Source organism: Doryrhamphus excisus, linkage group LG14 (genome assembly GCF_037039965.1).
Source record: "Doryrhamphus excisus strain RoL-2023G ecotype Guam linkage group LG14, RoL_Dexc_Guam_v1.1, whole genome shotgun sequence".
Lineage (NCBI taxonomy): Eukaryota > Metazoa > Chordata > Actinopteri > Syngnathiformes > Syngnathidae > Doryrhamphus > Doryrhamphus excisus.
In genome coordinates, this window is record NC_136370.1 from 14,340,683 (window position 1) to 14,363,098 (window position 22,416).

The 22,416-nt window shown below is 39.2% G+C and overlaps 1 protein-coding gene across 7 annotated transcripts in view; it reads left to right on the forward strand.

Annotated features, from left to right (window-relative positions):
- The window catches only part of dlgap2a (discs, large (Drosophila) homolog-associated protein 2a), a 141,141-nt gene that overhangs the window by 8,323 nt on the left and 110,402 nt on the right, over nt 1-22,416 (forward strand). The window lies entirely within an intron of this gene.

The following is a 22,416-nucleotide window of genomic DNA, read 5'->3' on the forward strand; positions in this document are numbered from 1 at the left end:
GGGTCTCCTACCTGTGTGGCCTGCACGCTAACCACTCTTCCACCGTGCACACCATAGCCTGAGTAAATGTGTTCAAATGCTTGCTAGTACTGTACATACTTTTAAAACTTGATGAAAATGTAATAAATGAAAGCAGGAAGGCGAGGTAAAAAAAAAAAAGTAAGATAATAGAAGACCTGAGATGTATTAGCTGAAAAAAGATGATCTCCAGCAGTGGGAGTTTGATTTAACTTGCTTCATTCTGTGTGTGTGTTTCTGTTTTATTGAATATACGGCGACCTCTACTGGGCAGTTTTTGAGCTGTCATGAAATTTCTATTCCTCATTTTTGTCATCTTCATAAGCTTGTGCAAAGAAACTGAGGCAATTTGGCTTATCATAATCATGCACCCTTTGTTATCAGTGTGTCCCACTACTTCTACTATACTTCCACTGCGCTGAAGTACATTCAGCAGTCAATTCCGAATATTTCTATTCATAGACAACAATTAGCGGGTGAATATTTTACCATTCTATTGCAATTTGTCTTGCTTGCGCTGCGTTTCTGGGAGTTTACTATCAGTTCCTCCCCTTGATGGTAATTTATTTCTTGCCTTTGCATTTTCTTACAAATGAAGAAAGTTTACAATGCACTTTTTTAAGATTGCATGTACTCTGTTATAATGTGCTGCAGTTGTTAAGCTTGCAATAAATACCTTTGCATCATAGGAGATGTTTCGTAACACCCCACCAATCATATCATTGTACCATTATTGCTTTTTAACTAACTGCAAAATCCTCTGTTGTTGTAATTATATAACTACATCATAAAATGTTGATCACATGCATTTAAGTTATCAAGCTGGCATGAATATTACATTTTAACATATTTTATTGATGAAAAATCATAACAATGTTTCTCTCCAACATATATAATTGTTAGCAGCATCAGTGCAATGGTTCCTCTTCTAATACAAGCCTTTGTCTTGTGTCTCAGAGCATTCATATTAATGCTTGCATGTCCTGTCAGACTTTACTTATCCAACTCAGCAAATCTCACTGACACAAGATTGAATCAGCAGCCACACTATTAGCTGGCATAATTAATGGGTGAGCTGTCCCGTTCCCTTTGTGTGTGCAGTCTGCCTTGGTGAAAGCACGTGTGCACACATACCCTTTACATCAGCGCCAAAATGAACAAATTTATCATGCAGTTTGACTAAATACGTTTGTATCATAAGATCACATCACAATACACACAAGAAATATGAAATATGAGCAGCCTCGGCATGGAAAAAGAGAATGAAAGCATGAGACTACACGAGGTTCAACAACAGACTTGCAACTGGTAGATAAAACTGAGCTGATGCTATTATAGAAGATTGTGTGGCATGCGTTTATGTGTGATTTGATGGCCCTCACAGCTCCTCACTTCTACTGAAATCTCCACTGTTGTTGTTGATAATGAGTCTTGCCGTATCTCTTCTCCTCAGGCTCCCTGACCCGTACGTTTGTCCCTGCGCTTCCCTATACTCTCCCCCCTGAGAGCCCTCCAGTGTTATCAAAGCTCATCCATTGAACTGTTACAAGCAAGCACAGCTTTGCGACATGCCTTTGTTTTGCTGCGACGGAACTGCTGCACCACCAAATTGATTGCAAACAAATATGACACAAAAGCTTTATGGATTAGAGAAGCAATACATCGTGCACATCTCTCATGTTGCAGTGCAAATCTTGGAAACAGGACTCATTGGTCAAGATGTGGCTTAGCTGAATATTCTTGATAAGATGTCTGGAGAATAAATTTAAGTCACTGAGCTGGAACTTTTACACAATGCTATATGTGCCTATACTCGGTGTGAGTGGAATACAGTGTGTTGAATTAAAAGTGAAAATAACTTCCTGTCTGTGCTTGTATCCAGAACTTGACCAAACTTTTATTGGTTCTTTTTTTGGTACAGCAAGCAAAATAATACCTCTTGTTTTTTTGTTTTTTTTTTGCTTTATAGAGGCAATCAACCTGCAAAACAAGAGAAGGCAGACAACATACTGCAAAAACTGGAAACCAAATCAAGTTTAAATTTCTTTAATAGCTTCTTCTTAGACCAGGAGTTTCCAGAATTTTCCCAGCAAGGACCGCATTTGGTAAAATCAAAGGACACTTTTGACACTTCCAAAGTGTCAGGCATGATGTGTGATAGAAGAGTTTCAACTAAAATGAAAGGAAAGGTATACAAAACTGTTATTAGACCAGCCATGTTGTTTGGTCTAGAGACAGTGCCACTGAGGAAAAGACAGGAAGCAGAATTAGAGGTAGCAGAGATGAGGATGCTGAGGTTCTCATTGAGAGTGACCAGGATGGATAGGATCAGGAACGAGTACATCAGAGGGACATTACATGTTAGAGACCTTGGAGATAAAGTCAGAGAGGCCAGACTGAGATGGTTGGGACATGTCCAGAGGAGAGATAGTGAATATATTGGTAGAAGGATGCTGCGTTTAGAGCTGCCAGGTAGGAGGCGTAGAGGAAGACCAAAGAGGAGGTTTATGGATGTAGTGAAGGAGGACATGAGGGTAGTTGGAGTGAGAGAGACTGATGCAGAAGACAGGGTTGGATGGAGGAGTTTAATTTGCTGTGGCGACCCCTGAAGGGAAAAGCCCAAAAAGAAAGAAGAAGAACTCAGCTGTTTTCTTCTATGTTTTGTTCAACACTGTGACTTTATACCCTTCATATTTTGACTTTATTCTCAGAATATGATTTTTTTTCTCCAAACTTAATTTTTTCAAAAATTGTAACTTTATTCTTTGTTTTGTTATATTGTGAAAATTATTATGCATATAACATTTTTGTCATGGTATTACAATAATATGTCGTTTTTCACACAATATTTTCATATTTTACATTAATAGCACAGCTTTATAGTACTATTTACAGTATTATTTCTACTTCACTTTTTACCGCTCTCTTTCCATTGCTCTTGTTGTTTTTGTTCAATTGTATGTTCAAAATATGCAGAGGGCCAATAAAAATGGCCCTAGTCTGGTAAAAAAAAAAAAGATATGTTAATCAAAAACAAGTATTTTAGACATCGATTTAGACATCTGGTTTACGTTTCAGATTTTTGCCATGTCGATTTGGACTAAAAGCCAGAAAAGCTACAACCACTTTAATGTGGTTGCCTTCAGGGCTGCTACTGATTGATTTGTCCTGTTAGTGATGTGGAGAAAGAAGAGGAAGCAGGACCCTTTTTGAACCAACTGTGTGCAGCGACAGCTGTGTACTATTAAACTGTTGCCGTAGTGTGCAGTTGGTGTCTCTGCAGTGTTACCTTTCCAAGAAAGTATAAATGTGAGTGTAATTCGTCATGTACATCCCTGTAGGGACTGCTGTCAGTGGAAAACACGGTGCCTGGCAAGGTGACAGCTGACGTGTGTGGTTTGACTGCCTCAGCTTGTCTCTGACCAAATGAGCGATCTGGGAAAAAGTGTTGATTTACTGCAGAGTCACACTGTTACTTCATTAATGAACGGATGAATGGAGGATTGGAGGGGATAAAATTAGTATTATTGTTGTCTTTGTTAACAGTGACTCTCACTATGTCCACATGCAGTCAAAATTCCGGTTAAGGTCAATATTCCGGTTTCTGAAACATTCGGAATAACCCAGGGGTGGGCAAATATTTTGACTGCTGGGCCGCATTGAGTTAACAAAATTGTCCGGGGGGGCCATAACATATATTTAACATACACACTATTTTATACTTATAATTTTTCTAGATTTTTTTGGTCTAATTTTATCTGTAAAACTTTTTCAGGAGCACTTTAAACATCAGTCATTTAATATATCATACATTTATTTATATATATATATTGTTAATATATATATTTTTTCTTGTTATTTATTTTCATTTAATTTGTAATTTTTTTGGTTTTTTTTTACTAAATAAGACGTCCGACTTGCAAGTTATGTTGCGAGATTGTATGTTAAAATTTGAAATACTTAAAAAGCAACAGGCGGGCCGGATTCAATCGCTTAGTGGGCCGCATGTGGCCCCCGGGCCGTAGTTTGCCCACCCCTGGAATAACCTGTTTACATGTCTGAGCAAACAGGGTTATTCCTGTATATACTGTATCCTGATATCCCGATCAAAACAGTGACGCACAAGTGACGCAATGCGCTTCTTTTTCCTGGATATGAAAACAAAAACAACATCAGCAAGCCTTATAATAATAAAAAAAAACTTTCACCACATTAATAACATGGTTACATTTCCTCCTCACTCCAAAAATGTGCAGCTTTGCATGCCGCCATGTTTTCAAATTAAATACTTCCTGTCAAAGACATGAGATACCTTTTCGAATGGAACATGCGCAGAATTTAAATCAATATTCCTATTGATGGGAATATCCCAATAGGCGTATACATGACCCAATATTCAGGTTAGAAAAGGAGTAACCCAGGGTTAATATTCCGTTTTTTAAAAACCGGAATATGAGAACATATTCAGGTTTTTCAAAAGGGTTATTCGCTTTTACATAGCTGTACACAACTGGCTTAATGCTAATATTCTGGTTATGATAGGGTTATTTAACTATATTTGTAAACATGCCCTGTGTTGACAATTGTATAATTCCCTCTGAATTTTCCTCTGTTTTTACACTGTGAGTACTCAGGATTCTTTCACATACACACACACACACGCACACACACGGTTAACTCATCAATTCACAGTTCACACCTTATACATCACATGCTGACATCAATGGCCCATTTCCCTCTCATGTTGGAAGAGCTATGGACTCCATCTATACATAAAAAACTACCACCTTAATGCTGCATTGATGCTGACTGGAGAAGAAACCGGAGTACCCGGAGAAAGTCCATGTGAATCGAACACAGGTCTTCCCGATCTGTATATCATGCATTCCATTTGTGTCTTTTGTTATTGTTGCTTGCAACACAAGGTGGATGTTTGTGTTAATGACCTGGAATTTTGAAACGTCAATTATGTACGAACGAGTTATGATCCATCCAGCCACTCACTCTGTGTAGGTACATCCATAGACAGTCCCATGATAATGTGTTCACTAGCCACTGGAGCCTGATTGGCTTTCTTTGTGTATATAAACGCAGACAGACAGACATGTCCACTGCCAGACCCTAAAAGCAAGCAATTTCAGTGCCAGTGAATGTGTGTGCACTGTCAAATGTGAGGGTACTTACATAACTCATACCCAAAAGAAACCTTTTCTCTTCTGTCATCCAGATTTAGCACTGCTCAAAAACACTTTAGAGTGTGTGTATGCTTATGCACGCTTTGTTGTTTGAGATAAATAACAGTGATCATGGCAGGTTACAATAGCAGTTTGTTTTCATAGGAAGAGAAAACAACTGTGAAGACAGCTACTCTCTCTGGAAAAGCCAGTCATGATTTGATAAGCCGTGACCATAACAAGTGGCATGTCAACATTTACTTACTTTGTTTTGCACTTTACTGTCGTTTAACACTCAGCCAGAATAGTGGAATTAAAATTTATTTTATTTCACAGAGTCATCATCATCAAGAAAAGATTATTTTAATATGACACCATTATTCATATTGGTTCCATCCATAGATGAAACTAAATCAAATTTGTTTAAAATCCTAAAACCAAAGTTGGGTGCAAATCCTCTACTGAATGTGCTGTGGAAATAGATCTCGCTTGATGACGTGTTCATTGGTATAGTAGTATAATAGTGGTAGTTACTCTGTGATAACGATTTACCTATAGCATCATTTACTGGGATTACAGCGTGCTGATGGATGTTGTCTGTGAGAGTTATAACCTGAACAAACAACCGTGCGTATCATTGTAAGTCATACGAAATGGTTCATTGGTCTTCATGATGTTGAAAAGGAAAAGCCATACATTTATTTTTATTGCAATATCTATGCTGGGCAAACTGCCGCAATGCGTTGTATCTTATTGACATGTCAACCCAGAAGCCATAACACCAGATCATCAGAGAAAATGATCCTCACATTTGCAACCGACCACACGCAGCATGCTAAATCTATGTTTTGCTATTCTGCTTCATTAGTCTGGAATGAGCTGCTCGCCACACGCATGTCATAGGCCTAGTTTACATTATATTTCAAAATATTGCTGTAATGAATGGAGATTCTGCAGTGCCATGAAGGTGCCCTGCTCACGAAATCAGAAGTTTGCCACTAAACACTTAAATGACTTAGACAAGGTTTTGGAGAATGTGGTATGGGCAGGTGAGACCACAATTAAGAAATGCTGAATATGACCCCAAGAACATCATCCCAACTGGTCGTGTTGAAGAGTCAGGAGAGCAAGCAGTCAGTAAGAATTTATCAGTGTCCTAACTGTGTATTTTTGTGTGTAAGTAATGGATCAAAAGCTGTTGTCTGTGTAGCATTATAGAGTGTGCAAACATGGGGCAGGGTGAAAATTACAAACTGACCTGGAGTTGCTAATAGCCATTTCTCACCACAATCAATGGGTCTACTCGAGCTTTTTAAGCACTGGTAGTACTTACCATTAAGAGAAGTAAAATATTTTCTTGAGAAACTTCAGACTGTCCAGTCTCTACTTCCAGATTGGATTTGGGATCCAACACAAAAGATAAATCATACTGTTTATCAACTCCCATAAAGTTGGGTTCGGCAGCAACACCGGAAGTCCTCCTGAGCACTTGGGAGTGTGACCAACCACAGCGCAGTGAGTGTGCCTGGAGGTGGGCGGGGGAATAAATGAAAACACACCGTTTTCACAGGATGCATGAAATCCAAAGGACTGGAATAGGTGCAGAGTCTGGAAGATCTAGAAGGCTTCCTTTGCTGGTTATTGTGTGCAGCTTGTCTATAGGAGTCTACAACTCAATACAAAGGGCCGAAAAATGAGCGTAATAGGCTCCCTTTAAGAAATTGCTGAGAGCCAGATGTAGTCATCAAAAGTGCCACATCCGGCTCCCGGCCCAGAGGTTCCCTACCCCTGTGGTAGGGAATAATATGGTTCATTTCAGAAGGATTTGCTGCTTGGAAGCTTCTGAGATCAGGCCTTACTGTTCTTTTTTGTACAGTTTTGTACAGGCCAGTTGAGGTAGTCCTGGCAGCACATGTATTATAAATATTCATAATTAATTCTTTTAACCATTAGTAAAATGGCCAATGACTTATGACAAATTTGTTGCTAAGTCCAATGCCCCCGGAAAGACATTTTGATTGATGATGTCTATATTTTTTATTCAATCAGTCTTGTTCATTTTACTGATGTGCTTGTCAGTGTTACTACATTCTGTGACATTTGTAAAGCAGTGTGAGAAATTTAAAGTCAATCCGACTTCTGGGATTCAAAACTGTAATATGAGAATATAATAGCATAGGCAACATAGTAAAGGTGCATGTGCCATTTTTTACCCTTTTGTGTACAGCGTTTGTACCGCTCCTATCATCACCGCTGTTATTTATTGAATATAAATGAATCTGTCCAGGCCTTAAGGGATCATCTAAACAAGGCCACCGCTAAGTCTTCCAAATAACCATCATGAAAGCCCTTTCTGACACTGTTTAACATTCCTTTGGCACATAGTGATGGGTCACCAATAAACAAAAAGAATGGACATATTCTTTTTTTTTTCAAGGACACAGTAAATGAGGCCATCAGCCACGGTTCCTTTTGAATTCATGACTGACTCATCTTTTGTGGTTCTCCAGTGTATAGAGTGTATTTCAAAGAATCTTCCAGTCATTTCTTACTCTTGCTTGTCACAACAAAATATTAGTTGTTTTTATCAGTTTGCTGATTTTTACCGACTGTGAAAGCTTTTGCAAATTGATTTAATGTTGCAGGATGGGGTAAAGTGCAGTGATTCCTACAGTGGTGATGTGTGTATTTGCCACTTTTATGCACTTTATTGACATCATCCATACCTAATTTATGTATTTAAGTGTCAGTAACACATGATTTGTGTGATGATTACATGTACAGTACAATGAGCATGCTTTTGCTTTTGCTTCGCATACAGTTCTAAAGTTCTGTTTACTTTAAAGCCACTGAATCCACCGCCAGAATGTTGTTGCTATCTTGCTTTAAGTTGACCATTTTTATGTTATGATTAATGCATTTTACTGGATTTCAACTTAGCTTTCACTGTTAAAATCAATATGTAAATTTAAGAGGTGGATGTTAGAGCCATGACATAAGGATTAGTTGCTGACCACTCAGACGAAATTCTACAGTGAGTGGTGCTATTTTGTCATTAGTTTTTCCTTCCAATATTGCATAAATATTCTTTCACTGCAGGCCATGCATTACTCTCTATTCATGAAAGTAATGCATGGCCTATTTAATTTTCTGCACCAGCAACCCATTCATTTCTCTATTAGTTTAACTGGAGCCTGCTTTCATTCAAGGTGACATCTTATCTCCCCCTTCAGTCTACATCATGGAGATTATGCAAGCTTCAACTATGAGAGTCTGAAAGTATGTGAAATAAAATAAAGTTTGCAGCCCTGCTTCAATTTACGTCAAATGTCAGAACGTAGCTCCTGCAGTTGTTGATTTGGAGCTCTGTATTATTATTTTTTTAAGCTGGCAATGTCTTTAAAGCGTACAGCATTTGACTTGAAGTGTTGAAATAACAGCAGTGTGTAAAATGCTATCAACTATCCTGCTTTTTCGGAATGAGCATCCAGAAGCTGATATCATTCCTCGGAGTTGCTGTATTAATAGATGGCCTCAAGTAGGTTTGCGTTTGTGTATAATATTATTTGGATTCTCTATCTTTAAGAATGATTATGTTACTGACTAGGGGTCATTTTATCAATTTGCCACACAGCCAGGAGATCTGGAAGATCCAGGTACTGTGGCTTCCTCCTACATTCCAAACTTTTAAGGGACCTATTATGCTTTTTCTGCTTTCTGACCTATAAACGTAGTTAGAATGTTGTATTCTCGTGTTAAACAATGCCAAAGTTTCAGATAATGAGGTTTACACATTTGGAAGTGAGCTCTGAAAGAAGTTTAGGATGGCTCTGAACGCTCGGTTTCAGAGTACATTCTAACCCTGGAGATTTGTGATGTCACTGATTGCCGGGTTTCCTTAGATGCCCCCCCCCCCCCCACCTCCCAAGCACTGCTTCCCCCATCCTCCTCCAAGCTCTGCTTCTCTGTTCATGGTGTTAGCAATTTCTCCCAAAGAAGTGTTTTATTGGGTGTAAGGGAAAGTGGAATTTTGTTCACAATTCCTAACGAGGAAAACATCAGACACAAGTGGTTGGAGTTCCTAATTCCTTACCAGCAAAAGAAAAATATCTGTCAACGGCATTTCCAACACATATGGCTGGATGTGAAAAGCGGACATTTTAAAAAGATAAATCGCAGTTTATGATCAACTCCTATGCCGTTTATCAACTCCAATAAATTTGGGTTTGGCAGCTAGTGGTACACCACCAGAAGTACTCCTACGTACTTGGCCGTATGACCAACCACAGCGCAGTGGGCGTGTCTGCATGAAATTAAAACAAGAAAGCGCGGGAAGCACAAAAAGAAAAGAAATACAACTGGAATAGGTGCAGATTCTTGAAGATCTAGAAAGCTTTCTGTGTTGGTTGTGGTGCGTTGCTGCTCTATAGGAGTCCACAACTCAATGCAAACTCAAAAAATGAACATAATAAGTCCACTTTAAATTATTCATATGTGTGAATGTTAGTCTGAAAGGTTGTTTGTCTAAAGTGACCTGTGATTGGTTGGTGACCAGTCCTGGAGTGTACCTCCAGCTGGAATAGGCTCCAGCATACCCCCGTGATGCAAATGAGAACAAAGCGGTGATTATTCGTTTTTAATACAATGCTAATCACATTTAAATAGTATACATCAATTTCTCACTGAGACCATAAGATGGTGCTGTCTTGCCAATCTGGATTTGTTTCCTTTAGACATAAAACTACATCATATTGTAGCACATGATACACATACTGTATTGAATCATAGTAACTATGTACTAAGTCATGTGCTCACCTCATCTCACCAGCAGCTGTCACTGCAGGCAAAAAACAATTAAAATGCGGCACTTTCACAGTAATAGACAGTAGCCAGACTTTGCTGTATGCACTGTGTAAGTTTGTCTTTAGTCTGTGTGATTGAAATGGTGAATCTCAGCTTTACAATAGATTTACATCACTTTCTCTGAGCATGCGGCCTTTGGGGGCCTGTGCACTGGCATATTGGAACAAACCAAGGACCCATAAAGTATTCAATATGTGTGCCATCACAATGCATCAGCCTGCTGGCTCGGCCGGGCTACCAATCACAAGAGCAGACTGTTTAGGGAGGTTTTAGCAGCCTGCCCCCCTTCAGTACAAGGTCAATACGCACAGAATGAAAGGCTGAATTTAAACACACTCCCAGTTTGCGGCAATGATTGAAACAAGGCCGGAGCAAGATGGCTTTCACCAACACAGCGTTAGCAGGACTGCACAGAAAATAAATAGCTGGATGATTTTCCCAAGTAGGTTTGTGGCATGTGTCAATGAAGCAGGCCCTCGAGGATCTCACAGGCTATTTTTGTGATTGTTGTGGACTTAAAAGGCTTGCATTGTGTTTTTAGAAATACAACTGAAAAAAATATATTTTACTAATAAGTATACTCAACAAAGTTATGAATTACTGGGAGTACCAGTCAGTATCTGGTGTGACCACCATTTGCATTGAATACTGTCAAGGCTGATCCAGACCACCCCGAACATGCTCAATATGGTGTGTTGTCTTCCAGATTTAATGGTCCATAGTGGCGGTGGCGCTGTGGTATGGGCAGCTATACATGTTGTATATATGCAGTTATATGTTATGGATAACAAAGACTGCCCCGCCCCGCTTTTACTCATGTTTTAACTGTGTATTAACCAATGAATGTTGTATTTTGGTATGTCTTTTATTCTCTTTACTTGCTTTATTCAACTCCATTCCTCTGTAAAGTGTCTTTGAGTATTTTGAAAAGCGCTATACAAATAAAATGTATTATTATTATTATGATTATTTATTGATGACATTTTGAATGCACAGAGATACTGTAGCACAATCTTAACTCTGACGACCATCACCCCATATTGCAGCATTATAATGCACGGCCCCATGTTGTAATCTGTACACAATTCCTGGAAACAGACTCACTGGACCAGTCACCAACTAGCACAGTTATGAAAAGATGAAATTCTTCACTATTCCTGTAGCAGGTGAATATTTCCTAGGATACCCGATATTTTGTTGACAGTAATGCTCACATCCAGTGTATGTAGCATTTTTTACCTGAGGGAAAATGCATTTTTTGCATTTAAGTCAGTGTCTTATCTTGCTATACTAATCATTTATTGTGTATACCTCCAGTGAAGGAATTTAAGAGACGACTGCAGTATGGAGTGTTATTCTAGGTTGAACACACTCTCACACATCATCTCCTGCCAGTTCTTGTAATGGAACAAGCCTCCATGCAGGGGGGGAACAAGAGGATGCTAGCTGCCATTCTTCCATGCTGGCTACAGGCCCAGGGAAATGGATGGGAAAAGGGGGAAAGGAGGGGCTGGACAAGAAATGAAAATTGCTGGCTTGGCTGCGTAGGTTTGTGGTCAGGAAAATAACTCTCGGTCCAGGTAAAGTGGATCTGTTTCTTCTGGGAGACGTGATAAAAAACATCACATTTCACAGCATGATACACCCGAGTTACAGTGCCCTCCAGAAGTATAGGAACGGTGAGGTCAATTTCTTTATTTTTGCTGAAGACTGAAAACATTTGGGGCAAATACATGACCCAAGAGCAACATTTCAGCTTTTAGTTGCAGATATTTATATCTAGATAGGATGCACAACTTAGAATATATCAGTTTTTGTTTGAATCCACCTGAATGGACTGCATTTCAACCAGAGAGCTGTCTATGGGTGAAAAACAAGCAATTGTGAATCTGAAAGATGGAAAATCCATTAAAACGATTGCACAAAAATTGGTCATAGCCAGCGGAACCATTTGGAAAGACCTGAAGAAGAAATAAACCATTTGTGTACCAAGTAACAGACAGCGAACAGGAAGAACAAGGAAAACATCAGAAGTTGATGACATAAACATTATAAGAGCACCATAGAAGGACCCTGCAGTTCGAACACTAAAAAACAAAAAGTTTGAACAAAAATCGCTCTTTTGTGGTTGAATATAGCCTATTATTGGTTTATAAAATAAATTTTTATGTGCATTGTACATATATATGGCCTAAATTAAGCATTTTCAAGCATAAAAATGGCTAAATAAGCTGCGATAAAGCGAATAAAGCGATTGAAGTGCATCACGAGGCTCTCCATGAAATAGGAAGTAGAGTAGCATGGTGTTCTACACTGGTCTGTAGGTGTCAGTAATGTTACATTGATGAGACAATAACCACCAGGAAGTACGCTGTCAATACTATTGTGTCAGTCTCTTATTTAGTGTCTAAGATTACTTTATTATTGTTTGGTCTACTATATTGGGTAATACAAGTGTAAAGGTGACTATAAGGCTGTAATAATGGTAAAAAAAACAATTGTGTTTATTTTTAAGGCAATTTTAGAATAAAATACCTTTACACTGCTACAGTCCATCTGCAATAACGTAACCAAGAACACATAGCAAATCTCATACATTGAATTTGACCCTGAAGGAACATTTTAATTGCAGAAGAATGATCTTTTGACCGTTTGTCTATTGTTTCTTTGACAGTGAAGCAGTTTGAGCGGCCCCACTATCGCAGCCAGCTAAAATATGAAATTGAAGGATTATAGTAAGTCCTAGCAGAGTGTTGTGCCCTCCACTGCTTCAGCATCCCTCTGACTTTGGGAATTTGTCGCCCCATGTTAGGGACTTTTAAGCTCTAAAGGAATGTTTTTTTTTTTTGCTATGACAGTATGTGTACCTCTAGAGTTCAGATTTAATGTCATTCCAAAACTATGTCAGATCACCCTTGTTCATAATATTATTCGGAGAGTAAGTCTGTCAGCTTTGTATGCTGCCATTTGGGATGTGTCAAGCATCGATGGGAACAGGGATTAACATTGACGCTCTCCTGGGATGGCTCACATTTTTTCATTTCGATTCCTAGTTTCGATGTTCACTGCGCCGATTGGAATAAATAGCCACAAAAAGCAACAAACAAACTGCCGAGCATCAACTAAGAAGTACTGGGCAATATGGACTAAAACATTCATTCATTCATTTTCCACCGCTTTTTCCTCACAAGGGTCGCGGAGCGTGGCGCCTATCCCAGGTGTCTTCGGGCGAGAGGCGGGGTACACCCTGGACTGGTCGCCAGCCAATCACAGGGCACATATAGACAAACAACCATTCACACTCACATTCATACCCAATTTGGAGTCGTCAATTAACCTAGCATTAACCTAGTTTTTGGAATGTGGGAGGAAACCGGAGTACCCGGAGAAAACCCGCGCATGCACGGGGAATGTGTAATTTTTGTCACTTCTCTGACAGCAAATCAATCAAAATATTTGATAGCGGAAAAGAAGAAAGAATGCTGGCACAGCCCCAATGCACTCTTGGATGAAGATCTGCGAGCGACAGTACGGCTGCACGCATCAACTTCTCTTCTGCTGTACTTTGCTGATGAATCCCAGACATATTCTGTGTGTGGCACACTATGACATCACAGTTGCTTTTAGAATGAGGAAAAATGGCCATAGGTTGAATGACTTCTTTATGGAGATGGCAAAACTTTACAATGCTGCTGCCAGTATTATGCAGACAACATAAGAGTATTAAAACTCAAACAGGCCTGAAATCTTGAGAACAGTAAGTTTAAAATGAATGGACTTGATCTGATCAGAAGTAAAAACGATCTTGGAGATTGCAGTACAGATATATGCTTTAAGATGATGTCTTTGTCAGCTCATCGCTTTGTAAGGTACTTTTTGGTCATGCTGGATGCTAAATCTTGGCTAAAAAAAAAAGTCATCATCAAAGTGCACACAGTCACAGAGGCTTTCTGAGACAGCGAGGAGGCTTTGATTCATCGGTCTTGTTCTTAGACCTGGTTCGCCCCCATGAAACGCTGCATTATTGATAAACCTCCGGATTCAAGGTTTTTCCCGTTTCCAAGAGAAACTTTTCATAGTCTTGGGAACAGAGAGCTCATATGAGCACAGTTTAATGTTTCAAGATAATAATCTTATCTGATGTGCATTATCTTGTTTCATTAAGTCTTTTGAAGTATTACTGATTTCATTTTAATGAATATTGTAAGATTCTCAAGTATGGGTTTGTTACTTCTGTCCATCAGAGAGAACCGGAGGAGCACAGAGCCAAGAGGGAGGGTGACGTCATTGCAGCACCCCAATGAATGAATTGCTCTGTTGCAATGGGAAAAATTTAATTTCAAACTCGTTTTGGTCTGCTTTTATATATTTATGGTAATTCGCCATATGCACACGCTTTGTTGTGGATCAGCTGTGGGATGTCTGATAATATCGGCTGACCTATTATAGGCATAAAAAAACCTTGGCATAAAAATGAGATATTGGATCATTGTTATAGTTGATTCTGTTGATAATGATGTTGGTGCACAATCATTAAACTGCGGTATGCTGTCAATTGAGAGCACCAAGCTTAGTATGTCCATGGTCTGGGATAATTTCCAAGTGTCACTTTTGCATTGTAAATATGCAATTTACATTGACTAAAGTGTTACATTTTGTGCGTAATGGTTGATATAGGGGATATTTTTGCATTCAGTGTTGGCGCCGTACAGAAAAGTGACCCTAAAATCAGCAGCAGTATAAATGATGCTTGGGTTTGAGTTGAGATGAATGTTGATCCAGCCATTCTTTTTCTATACTACTTATACTGACTAGGGTCGCGGGTATGCTGGAGCCTATCCCAGCTGTCTTTGGGCTAGAGGCCAACTGGTTGCCAGCCAATCACAGGGCACATATACATAAACAACCATTCATACTCACATTCATACTCATGGGCAATTTAGAGTCGGCAATTAACCTAAACCGGAGTACCCGAAAACACACGCAGAACATGCAAACACCACACAGAGATGACCAAGTGGAGAATCAAACCCAGGTCTTCCAGATCTCCTGACCGTGTAGCCAATGTGCAAACCACTTGTACACCGTGCAGCCTAAAGCATTTTTTATTATTAATAATAATAATATGTGGCTTGTATACTAATTTCAGAGCATTAAAGTCTGTGTCATAGCATGTGAAATTATTGTGAGAAGTCCTAGCTGTGGGAAGAATCTAAAATGAATGTACTCGTCACTGTTTAATATGGTTGCGGTGTAGACTCCATCACTGTCAAAGTCATAATCACAGTAAATAACCCCCTTAGGTGTGATTGCAATGATTCACTTAATTGCGATTAAAGGCCAACATAGTCATTTTATCGAGCTTTAGAATTAAGACGTTGAGAATCATCACAGATTAAAATCCAAACTTTCCTTGCCGGGGGTTATTTTTAGAAAGACGTTCTAGCATTACCCTTTGAGAGAACAAGCATGCTGCATGAATCTGAAATGTTTTTATTTCATTTTTTTTATTCAACCATTCACTGTTGAACATGATTTCAGCATCTGACTTGAACCCAAAAAGGAGAAAAGCATTGCACTGTTGTCAGTGTGTATTGGCATTGTTATGAGCTCTTGGTAGAGAGTCAGATCAGATTATTCACAGTTTCCTGTTATCCGCCATGATCCTCATGTCAGCATGTTCGGTGCTGCTGGAAAACAGCTCATGAGTAGGCAAATTTACACAGGATAAACTACGATGGAAGAACGCTAGGGATGTGTTTTACAGCAGAGGATTAGCACCAACACAAGGGTTGGAGTGTCCTGTTTTTGTGGCAAACATTAGATGCTCTAATTGTCTTTAAATGTGCTGTGTTCAGCAGAGGGTCGTGGTTATTTTTTGCACTCTTAGACACAAATGATATCTCACGGTGACCGGCATTTGCAGATTAATTTCCCTTGTCACAAAACAGAAGGCAAGCTTTAGGTTTTAAGCAAATTCAAACACACCCGATACACATAATTTAATGAAAATCCATCTTGAGAGCATGTGTGTTTGTATGTGTAATCTCCTTTAGCTACAGGGCCAGATGCATGTTCCTCAAGTGTTTGCTTTTCAAATCTCATCCGAGGAGGCTCCATGTGTACATAGCTACGGCGTATTAGTCCCGAGATAATTTTATGTAGGGACACTTTGATTCTCCTCAGCGTACATTTTTTTTTTTACCATTTTACCAGATGCAAGGCTAAGACTGGGGTGACAAAGTTCCTGCATAATAGGCCGTATGCTAATAAGCAGAAGCCTTTTGTTCAAAATCATTTACTTTTTGAAAGGCTGCACGGTGTAAGAGTGGGTAGCGCACAGGCCTCACAGCTAGGAGACCCGAGTTCAATTCTCCACTACTCCAGTTTCCTCCCGCATTCCAAAAACATGCTAGGTTTATTGGCAACTCCAAATTGTCCATAGGTATGAATGTGAGTGTGAATGGTTGTTTGTCTATATGTGCCCTGTGATTGGCTGGCGACCAGTCCAGGTTGTACCCCGCAGATAAGACAGCTGGGATAAGCTCCAGCACCCTGGCGACCCTCGTGAGGATAAGCGGCAATCACCACCTGATGGTTATTGCGCTGCAGTCTGTATCAGCAAGGGCCAATCAGGAAGGACCTTACTAGACCTTACTAGTATGACCGTTTTACTGCATCCAACCTCAGCAGCAATGGCACGCTGCGAAAGGCCTTGCCTATGCAGCTCCACAATCTGACTCCGTTCAGGAGGGCATGACCGTGTGAATGCCTGACGAAAAATTTTAATTTCTGGCTTTTATAGCCTGTGGTCTTAAACTTTTGATCAGGTGAAAAACAACCATTTTTTTTCCCAAATAGTGGTGATTAATGAATATAAAATTTTTATTAGCCTTCCAGAAAATAAATTGAACAGCCTCACAATTCCTCTCTTTCTCATACCTTGTCGCTGTAAGTGTCACTTTCATCTTGAGGCAAATTAGCTCTTGAGCTGATTCAAGTGTGTTGTCCTCTTCATCACAGAGTAGTCCAGCTTTTGAAAATCCATTGGTAATAATTTATTTTTTGACACTCCCTACAGTGTGGATTCACTGGCGATCCAGCAGAATAATTGCTGGATGGAAGCTGCATCATGTGCATTTCGTATATATGCAAGCATACAAGATGTTGCGAGTTTGGAACATCACATTAAATTAGCTGCACCACTGTATGAGATTTGGTAGCATCTTAATACATAAGAATTACGATAAGTTTGTTAAAGTGTAGAATTAATACAGTTTCTGCTTAGACTGCTTAGACTGCTTAGACAATAGCAGTTTTTCATGTCATTCATCGGAGCTAACGAATGACGGTGGGAAAATCGAGTGGAGGTAGAATTGCAATATTCACCTGCAGCTTATAGACAAGAGTTGCCTTTATTCCCATTCCAGGATACTATGAACTAAATGCTAAAGTGTAAGAATAAGTCTCGAGTCGGGAATGAAAGAGTTCTACTGAAGTAGCAGTTCTAATATCAGCAGTTGGAGTGCAAATAGAAGGCGCTCTAGAGCCCGCATACTTTTTTCTGGTTCGCTGTATTGTTAAAAAAGCCCACAGGTGCCAACCCATGTCATATTTTGTAGGTTGTAAGATTTGAGTATGGATTATATATACCTGAAACAGCAAAACACTGTATGTGTCATCACCCAGTTGAGCTGACTGACCTCTGAATATTCACATTTATTCAATTTGCTTCAACACCCCATCCCGTGATAATATAGTTATATTAAATTCCAGGTTTTGTTCATCCATGACCATCCTTTCATTAAGTCCACCGCTTCTTCCACAAATACCACCGTGTCTTTATGAGCAAAAATATCACCATCTCTCACTCTCAAATGTGTCTCATTTCACTCACCTTGTTCCATTTAATGTGGCTGGATATGATTGGTCTCTGTCACCAAAACCTTTGTCATCATTACGGGTGTCCTTTCCCAAGGTGTGTGTCAGACCGGAGCAGAATAATAGGTGCCAGTGAAATAACCTGCCCGATCCAGCCAATAGTGCAAATAGTATTGTTGACCTACATGCGCTTACATGCTAAACAGATTAGCTATGTCAGGGAAGCGTGTAAGATACTTTTCTGCTGTTAATAATAAATAACACAAAGTAACCCATGGGGGCACAGAACTTTCTATCAAGTGGATGTCTCAATTCGATCAAACATTTAAGATATGTTAATGTGCATATTCTTTAAAGGAGCTCATTTGTAGGTTAAATAAAAGGCAAATAAAGTAAAGAAACAAAAAGGTTTTATTTTCGAAAAGTACATATAATGCTATTGTTTTTTTTTTTGTTTTTTTTTCCACTTGCTGCCATGAATTGGACTTGTGAAAATGTTTATTAAAACAAACGAATCCGTAACTGCAACACAACGAGCGTTCCGTTTGCACTTCAATCTTGGTAGACATGATCCCGTACCAGCTCCAAACACCATCTTATTATGGGATACCAACTTGGAATGGAATGGCCTTTATTGTCATTATACAAGATGTACAACGAGATTGGAGAGCGTCTCCTTTCAGTGCAGTAGTCAAGTTAAAAAAAGTATATAAAAGTAGAGTAAAAAAGACAATTTAACAAGATATATACAAGATATCCAAAATATACATATAGTATTGCACTGTAGCATATGCAGGAGCAGACATATTGCAGATATATTAATTTTAGTGCAATGATAAATGGGTCATAGTGCAAATAATGACTGGTGTATACAGATGAGTAAAGTCACATATGAGTGTATTGTATCGGGTTGTTAAATAAATAAATATGATATGATAAATATGAGGTAGTAACAGAGGCAGTGATGGAAATATTGAACATTTGCATTATGCTAATGACCGGGTACGTTGTATGTCTGAGTTCAGGGTGGTGATGGCTGTTTCTCAGTCTGCTTGTTTTTGCCTTGATGCAAACTTCAGAGCTACTGGATCTGCATTGAAATCAAAATCAACCGCCAGAACTGATTTAATTTTTAAAACAAAATGAAACGAAAATAAAAACTTTTTTGTTACTTTACTTTATTTGTCTTTTATTTAACCTACAAATGTGTCAGATCATTTTGCCTGACCCTGTATATGCAGTCTTGGGTCTAATCATTCAGAGTTTAAGTATGTAAAACTCGTGAAAATATGTACCAAGCTGCTCATCCACCACTTTTCTCTCATCGACTGAAAGTACACGATAGTTTTGCCCACTTTGTTCTGCACTTGGAGTCACAGTGTTTTTGCTCACTCATTTGTCTTAGTTCACAGTGTTAATACCGCTGGGAAAATCTATTGTGTAGCTTAATTCAGCCAAGTAATCACACCCGCTCTAAGTCATTTCTTGTGCTTTGCCTAACTGCAAACAGAAAGACTTGGCATACGCAGCATATTGTTCTTTTACACTCTAAGAGCTTTACCGAACATAATTCATCAAGCCCTCTGTTGACCCAGTCATTCCACGGCTGCTGCAGTGTTATAAAAGCCTGTGTGACGGCTGCGATATTCTATATGGACTTTAACCTTCTCATTGAGTGAGGAGCTTGTGAATAGCTTGGCAAGTAGGCTTTTCTGGAAGAAAACGTATGTGAACACGTCACCTTGAATAATTGTGCCAGTGTTGCACAATGGGTGTCGGTGCTTACGTAATACATATCTCATTTACACAAGCAACAAACAAAGCTGTACCAGCGGATGAGATCAGAGAGAGCAGATAAACGAGGAGCACCATTATCCCAGCAGCAAGCAGAGGCAGATATTCCCAGCATGCAGACGTAGAATTAAATCAAATCCCAATTTGATTTGTCTGTGAGACGTATATTTCCTCTTGGATACACATACAGTACGTCCCAGTGGTTTTACTGTTTTGATATTGTGCAGGTGTTCTACTTTGTAACGGTGATACCTTAGGGTAAATCTGCAAGCCGCTGTTTAGAACAATGTGAAGTTTAGACTCACCTGGAAATCTCTGGAAATCCGTCATGTACAATTGTTATTTTCTGTATGCTTCTGTGCATTCTAAAGATATACAAACAGATACAAAAAGACAGCTCATTTCTGCACGTAATGTGACAGTGACATAACATAGACCGGTACTAAAACACCGTCCAAACTCAAAAATAACAACACAGCAGTTCCAAAAAGTACAGTTTTGGTCAGGTCATAGTTAAGGATGGAGTGCTCCCAGAAGGTGAGGAAACATGGCTTCTTGAGAAGCACGGTTCCTTAAGGATGGAGCATGACACAATGCGTCATGCTGCAGTTGATATGATTTTATCTGAATTGGAATAACATAAAACTATTTATCCTGATAGGAACTATTGGATTTAAACATGGATTCTGGCATCCGTCTGTAAAATAAAGTCAGAAAACCATGTGATATTTCTGGTTTCACTACTTCACAACTCAAGATGTCACATAGCCAGTATAACTTTGACTCCATCCATGTGGTGTGGGATCAATTCTCACCCAATGCACTGTTCACAAGTGCCTGACTGTCGACCAGTCCTGGGTTTTTTATGAAATCCTTGGATTCTTTATGACTACCGTCTAAGATCATTCAGCAATTCATTTATTTTCTACCGCTCGGGTGCTGGAGCCTATCCTAGCTGTCTTCGGGCGAGAGGCGGGGTACACCCTGGACTGGTCGCCAGCCAATCACAGGGCACATATAGACAAACAACCATTCACACTCACATTCATACCTATGAACAATTTGGAGTCACCAATTAACCTAGCATGTTTTTGGAATGTGGGAGGAAACCGGAGTATTCGAAGAAAACCCACGCATGCACGGGGAGAACATGCAAACTCCACAAAGAGATGCCCGAGCGGGGACCCTCTAAGATGATTTCATCAGAAATCTGCACATTAATCTTGCAGAAATCAAAACAGAGTTGGAATTTGTGGGTTTACAATGTTTACAATGACCCAACAGTGAATAAGTGGACATCGGTGCAATGTCACATAACCGGTTGAAATGTGTCACCTTTGCATGTACTTTGGCCAAAGTCAAACAAGAGCGATGATGAGGCTTGTTGATGAATGATTAGACTGTCTGTTTAGTATTACATTCACTGCATCCGCATTGCAAGGACAAAAGCTCATGCAGGAGGAGGATTTCTCTGCCACAGCACATCTTTGCCGTTTGCAATAAGGTCTACTGCCTTACGCTTGGTGGATATTGGCTTGTATTTGACATTGACTGTTGAAATTAATATTTTTATGTGATGAGACTACAGTTACACGCGAAGATGATACCTTTATTGCTGATCTAGTAACAGGCAACACAAGCAGATATTGTGTTAAGGGCTGAGCTGGAGATTGAAGATATATTGAAGTATTACATGCATGCAAAAAAGCCAATATTGGGAGCATAGATTTGACAAGGAGCTGGAAACATTCCAAAGCAAAGCATGCTGTTGCTGCAGATATGTCGGCTGCAATTTGCACTAATAGCATATAGTAGACGTCATTTGGATGCTTGCTTGTGACATTTAAATGTTTCTCAACTGGTAATAAGGCAGCAAAATGTGGAAAGAATGTATATGAAGCAGCTTTCATGTTGTTTAATCGTGGTCTATATTTGATTTGCACATGCAAATTATTGTTCTATTGGGCGTAACACCCGATGTAGTCTTCCAGTTCGATTCCACCCTCGGCCATCCAAAAACATGCTAGGTTAATTGGCGACTCCAAATTGTCCATAGGTATGAATGTGAGTGTGAATGGTTGTTTGTCTATATGTGCCCTGTGATTGGCTGGCCACCAGTCCAGGGTGTACCCCGTTACAGAAATTTGTTACAGAAAATGGATGAATGGGAAGGAAGGTAAAAAAAATATATACATAAAATATTTCTTTTGAGCATCACAAGATTGTTGTGAGACTGAAAATATCACAATGCTAGTAAATACAGCCAAGAATGAGTTTTATTTGCTAATTTCTATATCATTTTTACATTTAAAGGCTTAAATATGTCATTATTATGTAATTTATTTCAATAAATACTACTAATACAATTTTGACTTTTGCTAGATTGTTTTGTATTCCATTCATCCATCCATCCATTTTCTGTACGGCTTATCCTCATGTGGGTCACGGGCGTGTCGGAGCCTATCCCAGCTGTCTTTGAGCGAGAGGCGGGACTTATTACATTAATTAATTCATTAATAAAAACTTTTTTTTAGAGGAGAAATTCTTCCAATTCGGTCAGATCTATAACTAAGAAAATGGGATAAATGAAAGATTGCTGTATTTCCTTTGCTATTTTATGTTGTTTAAAGTGAGTATACATAATTGATTCAGAACTGTTCATCCCTGTCCTAGTTCCCAGAACACA